The sequence below is a fragment of the Aptenodytes patagonicus genome, chromosome 3 (assembly GCF_965638725.1).
Source record: "Aptenodytes patagonicus chromosome 3, bAptPat1.pri.cur, whole genome shotgun sequence".
Lineage (NCBI taxonomy): Eukaryota > Metazoa > Chordata > Aves > Sphenisciformes > Spheniscidae > Aptenodytes > Aptenodytes patagonicus.
Window position 1 is genome coordinate 128,531,450 of NC_134951.1, and position 17,728 is coordinate 128,549,177.

General features: G+C 42.3%; 1 long non-coding RNA gene across 3 annotated transcripts in view; it reads right to left on the reverse strand.

Moving 5' to 3' along the window:
* The window catches only part of LOC143159123 (uncharacterized), a 510,504-nt gene that overhangs the window by 32,500 nt on the left and 460,276 nt on the right, over positions 1-17,728 (reverse strand). For 2 of the 3 annotated variants that reach the window (XR_012995120.1, XR_012995118.1), the window contains 2 exons: positions 8,303-8,355; positions 4,586-4,773 (listed from right to left, as the gene is read on the reverse strand). The exons of the other annotated variant lie outside the window; for it this stretch is intronic. This is a non-coding gene — a long non-coding RNA (uncharacterized LOC143159123). The remainder of the gene's footprint in view (positions 1-4,585; positions 4,774-8,302; positions 8,356-17,728) is intronic. 3 annotated transcript variants of the gene reach the window in all.

Here is a 17,728-nt window from a genome sequence, read left to right on the forward strand (position 1 = left end):
TTTTACCCATATAGACCAAGTTATACTCCCTGCGGGTTGCTGGCTTCCCATTGGCTAGAACGATGACCTTGGAAACAGACAAAAATGATGCATTGTTGCAATAAATATTATAGCTTGCACCTGTTTCTAATTAAGTCTGCCAAACAATTTCAGAGATACTGAAAAGAGAAATGTGTTGGCTTCTAATCGGGTGTTCTTTGCTGTTTGATCTGGATTATTCAGCCCCCCACATGACTTCGCCTTCTTGGTTCTTGTTTTTCTTTTTCTTTTTGGACTTGTAGAAAGCGCTAGATTGAAAGAAGTCTTCTCAGAGAGGAACATCTCTGCCTAAAATCACTTGTAAGTCAAACCTGAAAATTGATGGATTTACACCAAGGCTCAAAGTAGTTTATGGCAGGATACCTCAGAAATCTCCAAATTGGCTCTTAGGTTTCATAGGTCCATTGTGGTCTTCTCCTTCACCTCCTCCTCCTCCTCCTCCTTCTTCTTCTCCTCTCTTCTCTCTTTTAAACTTCAGAGCTTAAAACAATCTCTAGCTATTAGCAATCACAATCAGGCTGACAGGGAAGCTGGAGGTTTTTGCAACTGGACTTCAACATGTCAGGGAAATAGTTCAGGAAGGATTTTCCTGCTAACACTCACCAAAGAAACGTAAACGGAGCAGTGGTCACCTCTGTATTTCAGAGTTAACAATAGCTTGGGAAGATTCTGGCAGTTGTTGCCTGTCAGAGAAATTGCTTTATGGCAGGTATAGATTCAGGAAGAGAACACTGAAGGCTTCACAGACAGGTCGCGGTTTGCAGTTCAGCATCATGCTTTTCACTCGCTATATTGATTCTCAAGTTGATGTCCCACTGAAAGTGCTTCTTGGTGAAATGAGTGTTTTGGTTTTTGCACGTCTACCTATCCAAGCTGTGCACAGTTTGCATAGATTTAACACCTGCTCTAATGTCTAGCTCTACGGACAAATGCAAATATATGTGGCAAATGTTGACAATGTTCTCCTTAACATCGTAAAGAAATAAGGAATTACTACTATCTCCATTTTCTAAACAGGGACTGTAAGCCACAGCTCAGCCAGCACTTTTGGCTGTCAACGACAGAAGCAGCCCAGTCCCTTTGGTCCCTGTGGGGTCCCTTTTCTCACGCTGGGATAAGCATTTGTGCATCTATATTTTGGAACTGACTGAGGAACTTATCCAGCTGAAAACTAATCCAGAGAGAAAAAAAAAGAGTTTTTATGTCAGCCACATCAACTTCCTGATTTTGGTTTGCACACAGCCTGGCAGGACAGGACTGAACAGAGGGAGCGCAAGGCAATATTTTTGGATGCAATTACATGAGATCACAGAATAAACACATAGTGACATCAAGACGACAATGTAGGTCTGCAGAATCCACAGATGCCTTTCTCTGTTGTTAATGTCATCAACCTCACAATCTAGCAAAGATTTGCTGGTTGTGTACCAATCCTCTGAGCCACCCAAAGTTTCTCATGTGTAGACAATGTATCTCAGAAGTATCATGTTTGGTGGAATTAAATGACCCTCTGCTCAGTTAAAAATTAATTATTTGGGGGTGGAGGTTGCAAAGGGATTGTTTTAGTAGCCATACTAAAGAAGGTAGGATCAGACAGGTTAAAAATAAGCCTAGACACAAAGAAGATATGGTAAGGGAAGAGAACAGCTTAGCCTGTGCGGCGTGATGAAGCCCTGCATCAGTATTATGGCAAAGGTTTTGTTCGGGAGGAAAGACAGAACTACAGAGATATTTCGCAGGGTTAGCACATCTTCCTCTCTCTGATACACTCTCTGTTTTCCACTTTTCCGTCGATGGCAGGTAATAAAATGCCTGCTGGTACCCCCCATGACTGAAGGTACCCAGAGTGGTTCAGCCCATCGTGAGTGCTGTGCCAATCATTTAACAATTCCCACAGCTGCCTTTGTGAGAAGCCTCTCTCTTAAGCCTTCGGTTTAAGAATTTAGAGTAATCATGTAAAAATGATACCCCTGTGCTCTATGATCCGCTGAATCTCACTAATGCCGGATCCCAGAAGAGGGCTTATTAATGAAAAGATGCAATGCCTCTCTCTCTGCTCATGTTTCACATGAATATCTCTCATGGATTCAGCAGTAAACCTTACTGCTGATAAAGTAAGTATAATGAACCTCCGTGCTCCACGAGAATGAAATCTCAGACTGATGAAGTAGTTACCTGCTCTACTTTCCAGCACAATGGCAGGCTTGAGAGGTACAAGGAGAAGTACTCGGCTGCTATGGGAATAGCGGTGCAGTATCGCAACCTCCTAAATCTTGGGTCTGATTTGCTAGTGGTGCCTTTGGCTGTGTGAAAAGATCAAGAGTTTGGAAGGGAGCAGTTTGTAATTAGCTGAGAGAAATGAAATTACGCTTTATTGTAAATCACTGAGTCAACAGAAGAAAGGAGGTTTTTAAAGGGACAGCAACACCTTGAGGCTACTCTGTGTCCTTTCAACATTACACAGTAGTCAAAAACCCAGTCAACTCTTGCCAGTTGGCTAGCTTCTCAGAAAGGACGAGCACCAAGTGTTCTGCAAACGGCAGGATCCTGCTGCTTCCAGCCCCTGACATCTAACCAATTTTCAAGAAGGCACTGAAAATACTTTCAAGTACTGCCTCTGTCCTGAAGCTCTTTTGCTAATGGCAGCAGATTTTGCCATCAAGAGCTTCAAATTGTTATAAATCCTTTTGCTGTAGCTGTTTGAAAACAAACAAACAAACACACACCCCAACGAATAAGAAGAAAGACTGATTCCATGTCTATCCATGGGAAAAGAAAGCAAGTGACTACCCAGAAAGCACCGTGAGGCTAAGAAAAGGAACAGGTAAAACATTGTAGGCAGCAGTACAATCAGTCTCTATATTTATCTGAGGCCCCCTGTGATTTATGTTTTCCATTAAAGGGAACACATGCCTTATGAATCACCCCTGATCTTAGCATCAGTAGGATGGTATAGGACAAGCAACAAGAGTCTGGAAGGTGTCACTCTGGAGTACCCCAAAACGATCACAGAGACTAGCTTTAAGTCCAACAACAAGACTATATCTGCTCAGTGCATCTCTGATACCTGGATCATGACTCGCCTTTACAGAGCCAGCCCCATGTAACCAAATCCAAACTTCTCAGACCTTTTTGAGGCGCAAATCTGAATATGGAAAATTATCACAGAGATTGTAGTGCTGAAGAGTGAATATAATCCCATCTCAAACACTAGTTATTATCCTCTGCAGGTCTATTCAACGATTTAAACAACTCACGAAAATGTTAGCACCATCCCTCACTTCAAGGGGATTCTCTGGTTAGAGGGAATTCAAACACCCTGAAACTCGGTGGAACCTTAAACCAGGGGCCGCATTTCGTATTAGCAGCTTGGGTATAACTCCTGGTATTACTAATACCTAAATGCCCCATATGTTGTCTTTAGAGAGGAAGGCAATCACACCACCTTTATATGTGTGCTTTCTTCCCTTTGCTTTTACATTTCTTCAACACGCAAAATGTACTTAACTCACTGCTTATTGAATGAAGGATTAGTATTATTTTCCTTCCTCCAGTGAACTTTGTTTCACTTCATCCTGCATATATTTTGCTAGGCTGTGTTTTCCTGCCAGCACACCACTGTTCAGCAAACCACCATACTTAAGGCCAGCCAGCTAATACAGTGATACCTTTTTACTCACAAAGAGTGTTTCTGTAATGATGGTTGTGCTTGTGGTATGAATGACAGCTTACACCAAGAAGCACAAAATGCACTTCCAGAAGCTTTGCCGAGCTGGGCAGAACTAAAGCAGCTTCAAACTGCCAAGACATTTGAAACATCTAGGGGAAGACACATTTTGAAATGTAGCCTGCTACCTAGCTATTCTGCTAGCACAAATGTTGACCAGGGACTGTGAAGGGAGCTACTTCCCCATCCTTCCTTTACTGTGCTGCTGTTGAGCTAGACTGGGAGCACTTGGAAAAATGCCCGGCTTTGGGTCCTGTAAAAATTAGTATAAAACAAATAGGTAACAAACTTGCAATGGCTCTGTATAAGGTTTATGGTCTCTTTTTTTGTTGTTAAGATTGGTTATGTTGCCCAGCAGGAAAGCAAGTAGAAAAGAAAGGTATCATTACAACTCACTATGCTCTTGGAAGACCAGATTGGAAGTTCCTGTTCACATCACTGCAGCAACACAGACCTCTCTGGTGGAAGTATTTTCTTTTTCTTGTGGAATTATACCTCAAGTCCTGCTAGGTAGTTACTCTCTTTGTTCCTGTGAGCCAAGCTAGTTGCAAGATCATGCTATGCCATGCTTATAACCTCGCACTAAAAAGGAGAAGATTACAAAGGGGGCGAAATACCCTAGAGGGTTCCCCTTTATCAGAGCCTTCCCTGTCAGTTTGCCTTCTCATTTCCTGAGCTCTTGTCTGATTATTAGTGTACTGACAGAATAAAAATAACCTCATATTCCTACATGAATCATAAATAAAACCCTTTTATTTCATCAAAGAGGTTGGCAGGTTTATAGTCCTTTGCAATGCATGCACGATGTGAATGACATACCTTTAATTTTGCTGACAAGCTTGTCGGGGTCCTAATGAAAAAGAGTGAAAAGTGGGTGACTTCTCTAAAGGTTTAGCAGTTGCTTTTTGGTGAGGATATATATTTCACCTTGCCACTGTAATCAAGGAGCCAACTGATCTTGGTAATGAACTCTTCAATGACAGTCCACTTCTGACTCTTCAGAATGCCTAGGCAACAATACCACAGTGATTATTGCTGATATTACAGATTAAAGCAACCTGGGGAAAAAAAGGAGGGGGAAAAGAAAAAAGAAAACCTGAGCGGTGTCCTTGCTAGAGCTTCAAGTATCAGGGCGCATCAGCAATGAACCAAAAAGAGTGATCAAATTCCAGATTTTGGACAGCTAGATTTTGTATCGCTGTTGTACACCAGACAATAATAAAATCACTACTCTCACCTGTATTTTGACATTATGTATTCCTCCCCATTTGTTCAACTAGCCAGTTTGCTTTTAGAGACCAATATCAAATATGGTAGAGATTATCTTGGGACAGCCCCATAAAAAAGAAAAGGATAATGCAAAGTATTTCGTTTGGTGTCTCTGGCAAGCAAGTTTCCTGATAAAGGTTGCATGAAGAAAGAATAGTCCAGGAACACAGTGCAAACAATCAGAAAATCTTTCCTATTTCCAGTCTTTCACAGAGTGAAAAGTTTAATTGCTTGCAAAGAGGGAGGCAAACAGTTAAAGATATATATTTTTAGCAGCGATGAAAGTGCTTTCCCCTTCTTCAACACATCCTCTCTTATTTCTGCTTTCCTTTTACTGTCTCCTATTTTGCTCATGTAAAAGCCAGAACACTGGCCCCTAAGTTTGCTTTCTGACCACAAACAAATTGTCAAAGCCACAAGCCTTTTCCCTCTCATAAAAGAAGTCCTGCTTTTTCAGAAATGTCCCAGGTCTTCACTAATAATTCGGAAAGAGATTAAGGGAATAGGACAGCTTTATTTGCTATCTTGGAGATTATCCTTTGTTTTGCTGGTGATCCCTTTCTTCAGCAATAACTCATCAGAGAAAGTTTGGGATTTGGCAAGTTACCCCAGCCTGATTGCTGTTCTTTTTTGTTTCTTTTTTTCACTTTGGTGGGGGCTTTAGAGGTGGGGCTGCTGAGAGGGAAAATGAGAGAGACACAACTAAGGTCATCTGACTGGAGAAAGAGGCAGGGGTTGTGTGTGCAGGATTGTGTGTGCATGGGGAGATGGGGCAGAAAAAGGAAAAAAATCATGGACAGCAAATTTCAGATCACTATCTTGTCAGGATTTTACAAGATTCCAGAGCTGCACTTTTAATTTTCATTACTTTTCATTTTCCTTTGGTAAGCTCAGAAGCAGTATCTAATTTTATTAGGAGCTTTTCATCAAACGTGGATATCTTCCTTCCTCAAGGGATTCCCTAGCCACAAAAACATCAGGTTTTGTGAAACATTAGCTAATCCCAGTTAGAGTTACTTGACCCTATCAAGCTAAGAAATAAATTTTACTCTTCATGAGAGTCCTACTGTTTATACTCCAGACAAAATTCTTAGATCTCAAAGTTTTCAGAGGAAAAACATTTTTCATAATGCCAGAAAACTGGCCTTAAAGACCTGGGCCATACAAGACTGAAACTGTTTCTTGTTTCAAATTAAATATGTTGACAGACTTCCTCTTGACTGCGGCTGATACCAGTGCCTGATTTTCTTGGCATAAAATCCAAATGGGTAACGGTAGGAGCCATTACTGGCAACATCCAGTCCTATATTCTACACATCCCTACTTCTTGTCCTCGACCTTCCCCCGTGTGGCTGCACACAGAGGGAGATTGCTAAGAATCAAAGCACTTCTCCCCGTTCAGTGCAGACAACATACGCTTCAACAAGAGGCTCAAAGTTTGGTGAACCTCCTACAGCAAGTGTTTGTGTGGTGCGTGACCACACAAACCACTGTGGCGTGGCCGGGCAAGCAAAGCAGGAGCAGGCAAGCGGGAAGCTGCTGCTAGCAGCCATCAACATGGCACATGGGAAATGCAGAAAATTTGGGGATGCATTCAGAGCTGATAGAGAGCAAAGCACATGCTCCAAACCCAAAGGGCCAGAATCTTTCCAAAGCTGTTTTGCTCCACTCTAACACACTTAACAGTTAGAGTCATCTCAGGCATATTAGCTCTGTACATTAAAAGTATACTGTGTCACACCATGTTTTAAAACACAACATAGCTTATTTTAAAGGTGAAATAGAATGTGTTTTGTACTTAGTGCCGTGCTCAATCAGCATAACCTCAGTGCTTTGGAAAACAGGGGATCAGGCACTCTGGCTGTAGTGGCGTTACTTGTTCAGCTGTTTGCAATGAAAGGTCTTGCTAGAAAAGGTTAAGAAAAGACTCATATACTCCAAAATTTTCAGTTTGTTATCACTATTAATAATACTTTATAGTAGTTAACATGCTACTTTTCATCTTCAAAACACTTTGCAAATATTAATTAATCCTCGCAATCTGCCTGTGGGGTAAGCAAATGTTGCTCCCAGCAGTTGAGTCACAGGGTTAACTGACTTGCCCAAGTCTAGAGGGTCGGGATCAGCCTCCATGCGTCCTGCTCTGATGCTCAAAATACTTAAACACAGTGTTTTCCCTTCTTCTTAGATGGGATGGCTTTTATACATGAGATATACACTTTTATACATGAGATATTTTCTTAAAGCGCTGGCTTGAACTGATAACTGCAACTTCAGCTGCTTGAACAAGGCTGCAGTTTTCTCCCTTCCCACATATTTCTGCATTGATGCAAGACGTGGACAATTATCACCTGATAATTAAAGGACTAGGTTCACGGAGGAGCTCCTAGTTGGTTACTAAAACTACTCCCCAAACTCTGCTTTGCAGTGGAGAATCGTGTATGTGTGCACAAAAGTGATCAGACAGTCACAGCTTAAAGAAGCAGCAGACTTCTTTAAAGATTTAACAGGTCACCATCACTTGAGACATAACTAAAATGAAGTGTTTCACTGAAAGCAGCCTGCATGTTGGTGTGGACTGATTAGCCTAATGTTTGGTTTTTTCACTTGTGGGTTTGGGTTTGTTTGTTTTGTTTTCAAACAACTTGCAATACTTTAAGCGCTAACAAACTAATGAAGGTTTAGGGGAAAGAAGGACAGGCCTATGATGTGGTTTTATTTGTCCATGCTTCTTTGAGTTGGTAAATCACACTGCATTGCTTTATTGAACGTCCCTTTAGGAGTATATTGGAAAAAATTCTATCTGCCACAATTAATACAGCACCTAGTGCATCACACGGCACAACCCTGGTGTTGAAACTCAGCATTCCCTGGGAGTCCTTTGGTCCCACACTGGATGCCAGAAAGGATAGTAGCTGTGACGTGATACAGCTGCTGATAAATGATGGTGATAATGCAGAACAAAAAGGCTAATGAGTTCTCTCCAACACCACACTACTTTCATGAAATGAATGTGATGATTACCCTATTTGCTACTTTTTTGGGGGGCCTAGTGAGTTACTTATCCCTTTACCTGCATGTTAGTTTTATCTTCTCTGTACAATGCTATGGAAAGACAGTCAAAATTAATGTCAGCATCTCCCTTCACTTTTAAACTATAAAAGAGCCTTTGAAGGTAGAGTAAACCAAAGAGGCCAGTAACTAATTATAACCCATTGTACTGGACTTTGAGGGATAATGAATAGAAGCTATTCCCTGTGCGCTTACCAGAGTGCTTTGCAGAGACAGTGGTGCCTTTGTGGGAGAGGGAGATCCCTTCACTGGACCAGAGAGAGAAAAAATGGAATTGTTAATGTATGTAAGAGGCAGGAGGATTTCTATGGTACTATTTCATTGCAGAGGCAGAAGGTAGCAGAGCCAATCATGAAAAGCGTAAAGGTGTGAAGGCACAAAGATGGAGAGTTGATTAAAAGCACCATGGGGAGCGTGAGCGAACAAATCAATGGTAATGATGGAATTATGCCTGAGCGGAACCCAATAGTCTATGGTGTCCTGGAGACTTGGCACTGGGGATTAAACGTTGTGAGGAGCAGAGCCGAGCCCTTGTCCAGCCTGTCGGCACTCGGAGATACGCTGATTGATGGGACGGGTTACGCTACAAAATTGGGTGAGGTCTCTTGAGGAAAGACCGAGTTCAACATAAACACCTCTGCACCCTAGTGAGATGTGATGGCTGAATCCTGTCCGACTGGGAGCTGAGGAGGAGGAGCAGCGCTGTTGAGAGATGCCAGTCACAGTTTTCACGCCGGGGGGAATGGGACAGGGCTCATCTGGGGAAGCAGAAGCACAAAGGAAGAAAAGGTAAAAGATGAGAGAAGGGGCCCTGAGGGTGCTTGGTGAGGTTAGAGGCAGCACCTGGCAGGGAGGCAGGAGAGCCAAGCCACAGAGGCTCACAGCGGTGGGGGAGAGTTGAGTGGTGGCAGCACTGGTGGCTGCGTGGGGCAGCGAGGCAGGAGCTTGGAGGAGCAGGCAGGAGTCGAGGGAACACAGATCAGAGCGGGCTGCGAAGGTGCTGAGAGAAAGGCCTGGAGCAGCCTGGAGGGAGGGAAGAGAGGATTGGAGCAGCCAGTAAGATCAATGCGGGACCGGCTCTAGCTGGGGCAGCAGTGGCTTAGGGCTGCCAGCACCCTCCGGCACTTGCCGAGCTTGCCCTGCGCTTACAGCCACCACCACATTAAGCATGTTAGTATCAAAAGTACAACAGAAGCTGCCTTCATAGTAAAACCTCTCTGAGCAGTCTTACACAAATACAGCTTTAGTTCCCTTCTCCTTTACTATTTTAAGGATTCCTTTGCTGGTATGAGGTATACATCTTCACATCTATATATATATCCCAGATGCCCCTATCACAACGGCACCAGGACCACAGACGGCTACAGAAACTCGCTGAGCCCACAGCCAGCACCATCCCTAGCTGGTCGTTGCTGTGGATCACTGCAGTGAAGAAGCACAAGGCAAGGACGCTTTGTGTTGCTGTGTGAAAAGGCACTTTGCAGAAGAAAACATCCAGGCTGCTCCCAAGACTCAGCAATCTCACCTCCTGTATAGCAATTTGGACTCTAATCTTAGTGCTTTTGTGGTTAGTGACATCAGGAGGAAGGGCCTGGGGCCATTTTGCCTGCCCCAAGTTGGTCAATATAGTGTTGCCACAAGGGCAATTGCGATGGGTGGAGGAATGAGTAAATAGGTGGTGCCTGTCAGGATAGACAGAGTGCGCTGAGGTGTATCCATAAGGGATAAAATCGTAAGTATAACTGTGCCATAACACTAAGCAACCCGGAGATTTTCTCTCCGATGGCATTAGCCACATTGCCCCAGAGCCCACTGTAAAGGCAGCACTGCCCATACGAGGAATGCAAGGGGACAGTTTGACCTCAGGCCTCACCTAACAGGTGATCCTCCCACACCACAGTGCCAGAGCCAGACCTTTAGCAAATACAATGAGGCCATACCTGGCCTTTTGGCATGAACTCACGGTGAAATAATTGAAAGCTAAACATTTGCACAATCAAATATTTGCCAAGTGGTGAAACAGGCCACTGCAGCCAGAGGGAAGCTGTTCCTAGGTGGCCTCACTCAGTTCAGATCCTGCGCGCAGCTGGGACCACTGTGGTGGCCTCAGTTAAGACACCTTCAGATTGCTGGAGTCCACTTGTGCTCTCAGCAGTCAGGCCAGCTGGGTAGGAGAGAGCAGATTTTAGTCATCCGGAGCCCTGATCTCCAGAAATAAAATTCTCAAAAGGAAAAGATAAAGATTCACAAGTAGAAAGTGCAGGTTCTTTCCAAATGGCCTTAATGAAGATGACTTAAATGTGGACAGTTAAAATATCCCATATGTCAGGTATGTATCTCTTACACAGGGTCAAGCCTGAGCACAAACTAATGAACCACTCATTGGGAGAGGAGCTCAATATTGGAAAGCGAGAATCTGGTGTTTGGCTGCATCTTTGCTCTTTCCTAGTAGTAGCAGGTAAAAAGCCTGAAAGGAAAGTATAAGGCTCAGGATTGGGTTTGAACATGTGTCCCTGGATGGGCCCATTCACTAGATATGTTTTTTTCACTCTTGAAAGCAGCAAGCACCAGAAATTGGAGAGGGAGATCTAGACACGGCACAAATATTAAATGTAAATACAACACATTCCAGTACAGACCCTTCACTGAAACAAGCCCTAGAGCAAAGCTATCTCTTCCTGTTGATGACAATGCAAAGGACTTCAGCATAATAGTATTTATTCAGTTAAATGAGTGCTCTAATGCACTTCAGCCTTAAGAAACAAAACAAACTATTTAAGTGCACCATTTTCAAACCTGAGGATTTATTTGCATGTGGCTGTTGACTTCAATGGGAGTCACTGCTGCAACCAAATGCACTGCTTTGAAAGCCTTCTCAACAGGTGAAAAGACTGTGTTACATATAATGGAAAATTATGCCCTTTTGCTTTAAGCTCAAGCAGAACGCAGAGCAAGGAAGTGCAGACTTAGTTTAGATACAAATAGATGTAAAAATAGATTTTTACTTTGCAGGTGTCAACTTCCCAGAGTCAAACTAGCTCTAGAAACACAGAGACAATTTGATTGGGCTTCTTGCCCAGTCAAAAATTGTACGTTAGAGACATCCTAATCAAATTCCATGAGATTTACAGTTTAGCACTATCTGGGACTCAGAAGTTGAGCTTCAGACCCATTTGGCCATTGCTCAACTCACTTGCCTTATACAAATCACTTCACCATCTTTTACCTCACTTCCCTTCAGTAAATTGGGAATAAATATATTCATCCTCTTGGAGATCGCTGGATGAGAATTAAGTAGTATTATTAGGTACACTCATACTAAATGGGTGATGCTACTGTGGTAAGTAACATGTCTTGTCTAGTACAGAGCATTGTTTTGCACATGAAGGTGCTGGGACATTTTAATAAGCACCTTGACTTTTGCCTTCATACTGGTGAGAGTCACCCACTTGCTTAAAAAGTCTCTTGCTATTCATTTTTTAAAATATATGATTGAGCCTTTCAGCCTAGTCTTCTCAAGCTTTTCGACACAGAAGCAGTGTGTGCATTTTTAGTTAAGCTCATATGGTCACGTTTGTTCCAACCTCAACTCCCCCCAACCTGAGAAACTAATCTTTCCCAGGATGAAGTTTTCTTTAAAAATATGATGTGGTGATCCTCTTTCTAATAGACTACACAACTTAATCTTAATCTTTGCCCACGTATGGAAGGCACTTGAAAGAACCTTTGTTTTTGTAGATCCAGCAACTTTAGAAGACAGGAATCAGTAAACAGCGGGCTAATCATTCTGTTTCCATTGACAAGCAGTGAAGGAGTTAATTATCTGCTTCTTTTCACTAATTCTGTTGCAGAGCTCGGTTGTGCATATTAAATGTCCAAGTTACCAGATCCAAAGAAAAACTTGATCTCAATTTGGCTACATATTAAAAGTGCCATTCCCTGTTGTCCTACCTAGCACTGTTAGTTGCATACGTTTAGCCCTCTATTGGAGAATAATTTAGCTTCAGATTGAAAAGAAACAGCCTTGGCCTTGGTTATTTTGGCATACAAGTCTCCAGTATGACTCTGTTTTCTAAGCAGACATTAATGATTCTAAAACTAATATTCATTGTTTGAAGAGGCATAGCGGCCTTGGCATTTACTTAACCTTTTGTCTCATGTATGAGACTGAGTCAGCCTAAATCCTTTTCTTAATTAATATCTATTCTTTTTTTTTTCTGTCCAACATTATTTATTAAACAATTTGCATGCAACAATTAGAGTTGAGAGATTAGAAAAAACCCCACTGTATGAGCAAGCTCACTTAGTACAACAACCACCATAAAACTGGTCCTCCAGCTCAAGCAAAGCTCTGAGCATGAATGAGACGGGAATAGGGAGTAAGTCAGGTCAGGTAAAAAAACGAAAAACCAAGTCCCACCATTCACCTGTTAGCCCTAACATTAAGCTATTCCCTACTAAAAAAATAATAATTCTAGAGGGAAAGAGATAAAATACTACTGTAAAAGCATAAAAACCAGGGATTTGACACCTCTATTGAATGTCAGTGATGACAGTTACAGTTGTGAATAAAGTGCAATCACTGAACCTGTTTGCTTCTTGCTGTGGTAGAAAGAAATTATCATTTCAGATTCCTGTAGTGTTTCACAGGACAGCACTGTCTGCTCCATGTGAACTGTCTCAACTGGAACTCACCTACTTTTCTAGCGTGTTTGTTTCTACACACCTCTTTGCACTTTTGTGGTCACAACTACTTTGCACACGCTGCTGAGTGTGCAACAAAAGACCCTTATGAATGTTAAGCTCGACATGGAAAATGGCAAGGACACCTTTGGTAATGAAAATAAAAAACATTTTGGGTGTTGCATTACCAGTTGTATGACATTAACTAAGAACTGGATTGCAGCTGGCTCGCTACATAATATACACATGGAAGTAGAGACTCAAGCATCCTTCCTCACCTATTCTTCCAGCCAGTAGCTATGTGTAATCACAGACGCTTTGCTCAGTGGATTGACTGTCTGCAAGACGAGTGACTGAATCACCTTTTATATCTTACCAGGGTTGGATGACAAACCAGACCTACATGACAAACTACAATGCTCTCCAGACTTTGAAGTCATAAGCAACATGGATGTGATAATATGAGTCATATCTTGCACCCATTATATGACCCATAGGAATAAGATTCATTCTAGGCATTGGCATCAATGTCATCCTAAATCTTGTGTTAGCCAATGATCCTCAATCTCTAATGCTCTTATGATCTCCCTTCTAAAAGGCTTTAGGAGATCTCTGGGTACCACACAAAGCTCTTGACCCACATCTTTCACATGAACCTATAGACAGTGAACCCTCCTACCTGTATGACAAGGTCCTAAGGGTCATATGCATGACTTGCTTCTTTGCAGGCGGGGACGACATGGTGAAGAAACAAAGTGGGACCATCGCGTAGAAATCTTCCTGAGAGCTGAACTGGACCCACGGCCACTACCTCAGAGCTGATGCTCCCAAAAGAAATAGTCTAGCCCTAGGGATCTGGAAGTGTCATTTTCTTCAGAACTACCTCACCAATGTGGCACCACTTTAAATATTATTTCAGGCATACAGTTCAGCAGGTAATTTCAGGGCATGAACTTAGCAGGTTTTAAAATCCAAATGCATGTCTAGAAACCCAACATATTAATAAGTTAACAGTTTTCAATAAGACATCAACATTTGCATGCATCTTCCTACTTGTTATGTGCAGTACTACATTTTTTAATGTTTCTTGGATGCTAGCCAGAGAGTCTGGGTCCCTAGTTAGTTCATCTATTACTTTCTTGCCACAATAGATCTGGGTCTTGGCCAAGTACCGGACTCATACTGCATACAAAATGACAGAATTCTCTCCCTTATCTATTGATAGTCTTCACTCCCCAGGGAAGGGGAAAAAAAATATCATAAATTAAGATAAATAAGTAAATACATAAAAATCCACCACTAACTGTAGTAGAAGTATTTTTAGCATCTTCTAACACTGTGTGTAATCAAAAAAATTTCCTTATGTATTTATACTGCCTTAGTCTCTCAAGAATCTAATTCATGACTATTCGCCTGAACAGGAGAGGAAGATCTCTTCTTTAAAGCCCTCCTGGAGCTCCTCAGGCTTTCCACAAGAGTGACCAAAGTTACATGACCTGAAATAAAACAGGGGAGGAAGAGGCTTCACTACCATCCTTCCTTTTTCAGTGTTTCTCAACCTATGGACTATGGAAGGGTTTAAAGAGGCCATGAAGGGTTAGAGGCTGCCTCTATTTTACACTTGACCTTGAAAATTTTTATCCGTTACTCAGGGCCTCTGGTGTCTTCAGAGGAAGACAGATGAACACAGAGGAGATGCCTTTTGGAAGGAGTTTTGAAAACATTGTCCAGTGCAGCTCTGATGGCAGGGCAGTGAACGTTGCCTTTTATTGTGGGTTTAAGGTAGCAAACTAATATTTAAATTAACAAAGAGCGAGGGAAAAAGGAATGAACGACGTAATGATCCTGGCTATGGTTTTACAGCCACTTTAATCTGCCAGAAGTCTGGGCTGCCCTTGAAAGGGCTGGTCCTGCCTGCCCGCCCAGCCCCGATGGGACCATTTTTGCCCACTCGAAGATGTGCATTTGATCAGAGAATTAATAGGCTAAAACATCATCTGACCCTAAAAATGCTCCCCGATGCTGCTGAGCACACGGAAACACAACACTCCTCAGAGCAGGCAGGCATGAGGAGGTAGGGATGGGACGGGAAGGTTGCGCAGTGTCCTTGGGTAACAGCTCCCGTTCATGCTGACCACGCAACCACCATGAAACCTGAGCCAAGGACATGCGGGGCAAAGCCAGGAGCAGTGGGGAAGATGTCTCGTCTTCACTCAGGCTGCAGCTAAAACCACAACCCAGTCCACATGGAATATTTTGCTGTCAGTGTAACACTAATCACAGTAGTCCACTGGGTTGACTTGTAAAATTTTGCTAATAATATGAAGGTAGCTGACAAGTTAATAGAACACATGATTCCCGTACCTTCTGCTTGAGCTGTGTGAATATTTTTTCTGCTTAATTTGCCCAAACAAAGCACCAGTGCCTTAATTTCAGTTATTTCAGAAATTAGATCCTCTTGAAGAATGAAAGGATGCTGTGTTTGAGAGGGGTAGCTTTTTTATGAAGACACGTAATTAATGGAAGCCATTAAAGATACTTGTAAAAATGATTCAGATTTTTATATATGATGACTAACTAACCTATTATTGCTCTTCTTGGTCAGAGATTAATGGCAATTTCTTAAAGGATAAAGAATTATTTAACAAGCTGTGGGATATGTATGGGCTTGGAATACACTCTGTGATAGTGTGAATAATAAGAAATGTGGCTGTTTATTTTCTTGACTAATGAACCAAAGCTAAATTCAGAGATAGCAAGATGTCAAAAAAAAAAAAAAAACAAACCCAAAAACCCAACAAAAACCTAAGAAGGCAAGTGGATGTTTTTTACGTGAATCTAAACATATACTTTAGCAAAAAAACCTACTGTTAAGAAATTCAGGTTCTCCTGTGCTCTAACTCAAGGTGGTATAGGAACACACCAGCATAATCTCTGATATGACTGAGAAGCACCAAAGACACTAAAGAAAGACTTTAAAATCAGGTGATGCTGAATATTCAACAGCTTCTTGGGAGGGGAGAGAAAGAGAGAGAGAACAAACCACTTTGCTGCTTCCAAGAGCCTCCCACGAAGAAAATTTTCTTTACAAAGCAATGACAACAACGTGTTTGGTCAAAGATTTCTAAGCAAGGACAACTGACTTCTAAGACCATGAGTAATAGAGTCACTTGGTGATTCCCTTGATGATGGCACACATGACAGCTTTCATTTTTCTGACTCTTTCAGATTATAAGTGACCTCAGAGTGTCTTGAGGCATCTTGTCCCCACTGGGTTGAAAAGCATGTGCAAAGAGGGAGTGGAGCATCTCTAGGCTGACTTTGGCACTAAGGGAAGAGAGCAGATAACATTTCAGGAGAGAGGGAAACGGAAGGCAAACCAGTTTCTCAGGCAGCTGAAAACAGTGTTTGGTTCCTTTCACGACTGATTTGCCAAGTATTTTCTGCAGTAACTGTTCTGAGCAACAAACCACAATGATTCATATGCCCAGGTGAAATAGTAATAGTTCCCTCTCACTGGCTGAAACAAATAAACTTACTCCAGCTCTTTTCCAAAACGGATCCCAACCAAGCTAGGTAGTAGCAGTGAGCCTTCTGCAGCTTGACACCATATTATTTCAAAATCTACTATATCTTCTCTCTCTCAGGGCTCATTGTTTTTTTTCCTTTAATTTTTTGAAGGCACAGAAAGAATTGAATAACCTTTTCTCCACGTACCTGGCTGCAGCCACATCACTGAAGGGGGTCCTTTCGACATTTTAAAAGACCTGAAGTGCATGACAACATGGCACTGCAGTCAAGAAACTCGCCGGGGAACGGAATAAGAAGATTTATTTTATTTTTAATATTTGAAAGATTTCAAAAAGCATTCAACTGGATTTCTCACTAAGAGGATGAGTGAAGAGAATCCTTTGTAACTAAGCTGGGAGGCCCAAGTCTTTTATCCATTGTTACACAGTTTTTCCCCAGGGCAGAGTTAGGAAGGCCTGCAAGCCCCAGAAGCTTAACAAGGCGAGTACACTGGGTGGGCTTTTCTGCCATTGCCTAAGCTCCTCCCGAGGTAGGAGCCGTCAGAGCGGAACAGGTCCTGTGCTCCATTTCAGCCACCAACAGAGATTATTTGGGAAGATCCTAGCAGCAGCGGTGCTCTCATGGAGGGGAATCTGACCCACCTGCCTGCAAGTGCACAAGCGTGTACACGCACACCCTCAGTACCCAGCCACCCATACGTCTGCTTCCTTAATAAACCAGAAACAAAACCATTCCACAGAAGATTAGTAGCGAACTGGCACTTGGATTAATCACTGTGCATCAGACTTTGCCAAGCCGCCTTTTCCTATTGGCTTTTTCAAAATATTGTACATGACTGGTTAGCCAAAGATACGTTCTCTCTTTCAGGATAGATTGTGTAAAAGGAAGAAACTAGTGTAACTGTACTGCTAACACCTTTTTTTTGCCTTTTGAACTTTTTACTTTTTTATGTGCAACAGCCTTGATGCAAATGAATTGGTGGGGTTTGATCAAATGCACTTAGGTACATACTCCCTGAGCTTGGTTCACAGCAGCGACAGAATCACGCACCTTTCCCACTGATGTCTGTGTCTGGCTGAAAGTGAGAACTTGCTTGAGTGATTCCCAAGTGCCAATAATGTGAGAAGGAGCTCAGGTCCTGACCTCAGGATACCCAGGACACGTTCTTACCCCCCACCTCCACCCAAAATCTTAATCTAGGACTTGGCCAACCTAGTTCACTACAAAACCATAAATATGCAAGATCTCTATTGGTAAAATTTTGCTTGGCAGCATTTCATAGCACTTTTGGTCTCCATGAGATTTTCACTGTTAATACAGCCACAGAGGTGCATGAACTAGGAGCAGCAAAAGGCAGTTGACTACTCATATCCATTTGTGCCTCAACCAATGTGTCAGAGTTTACCA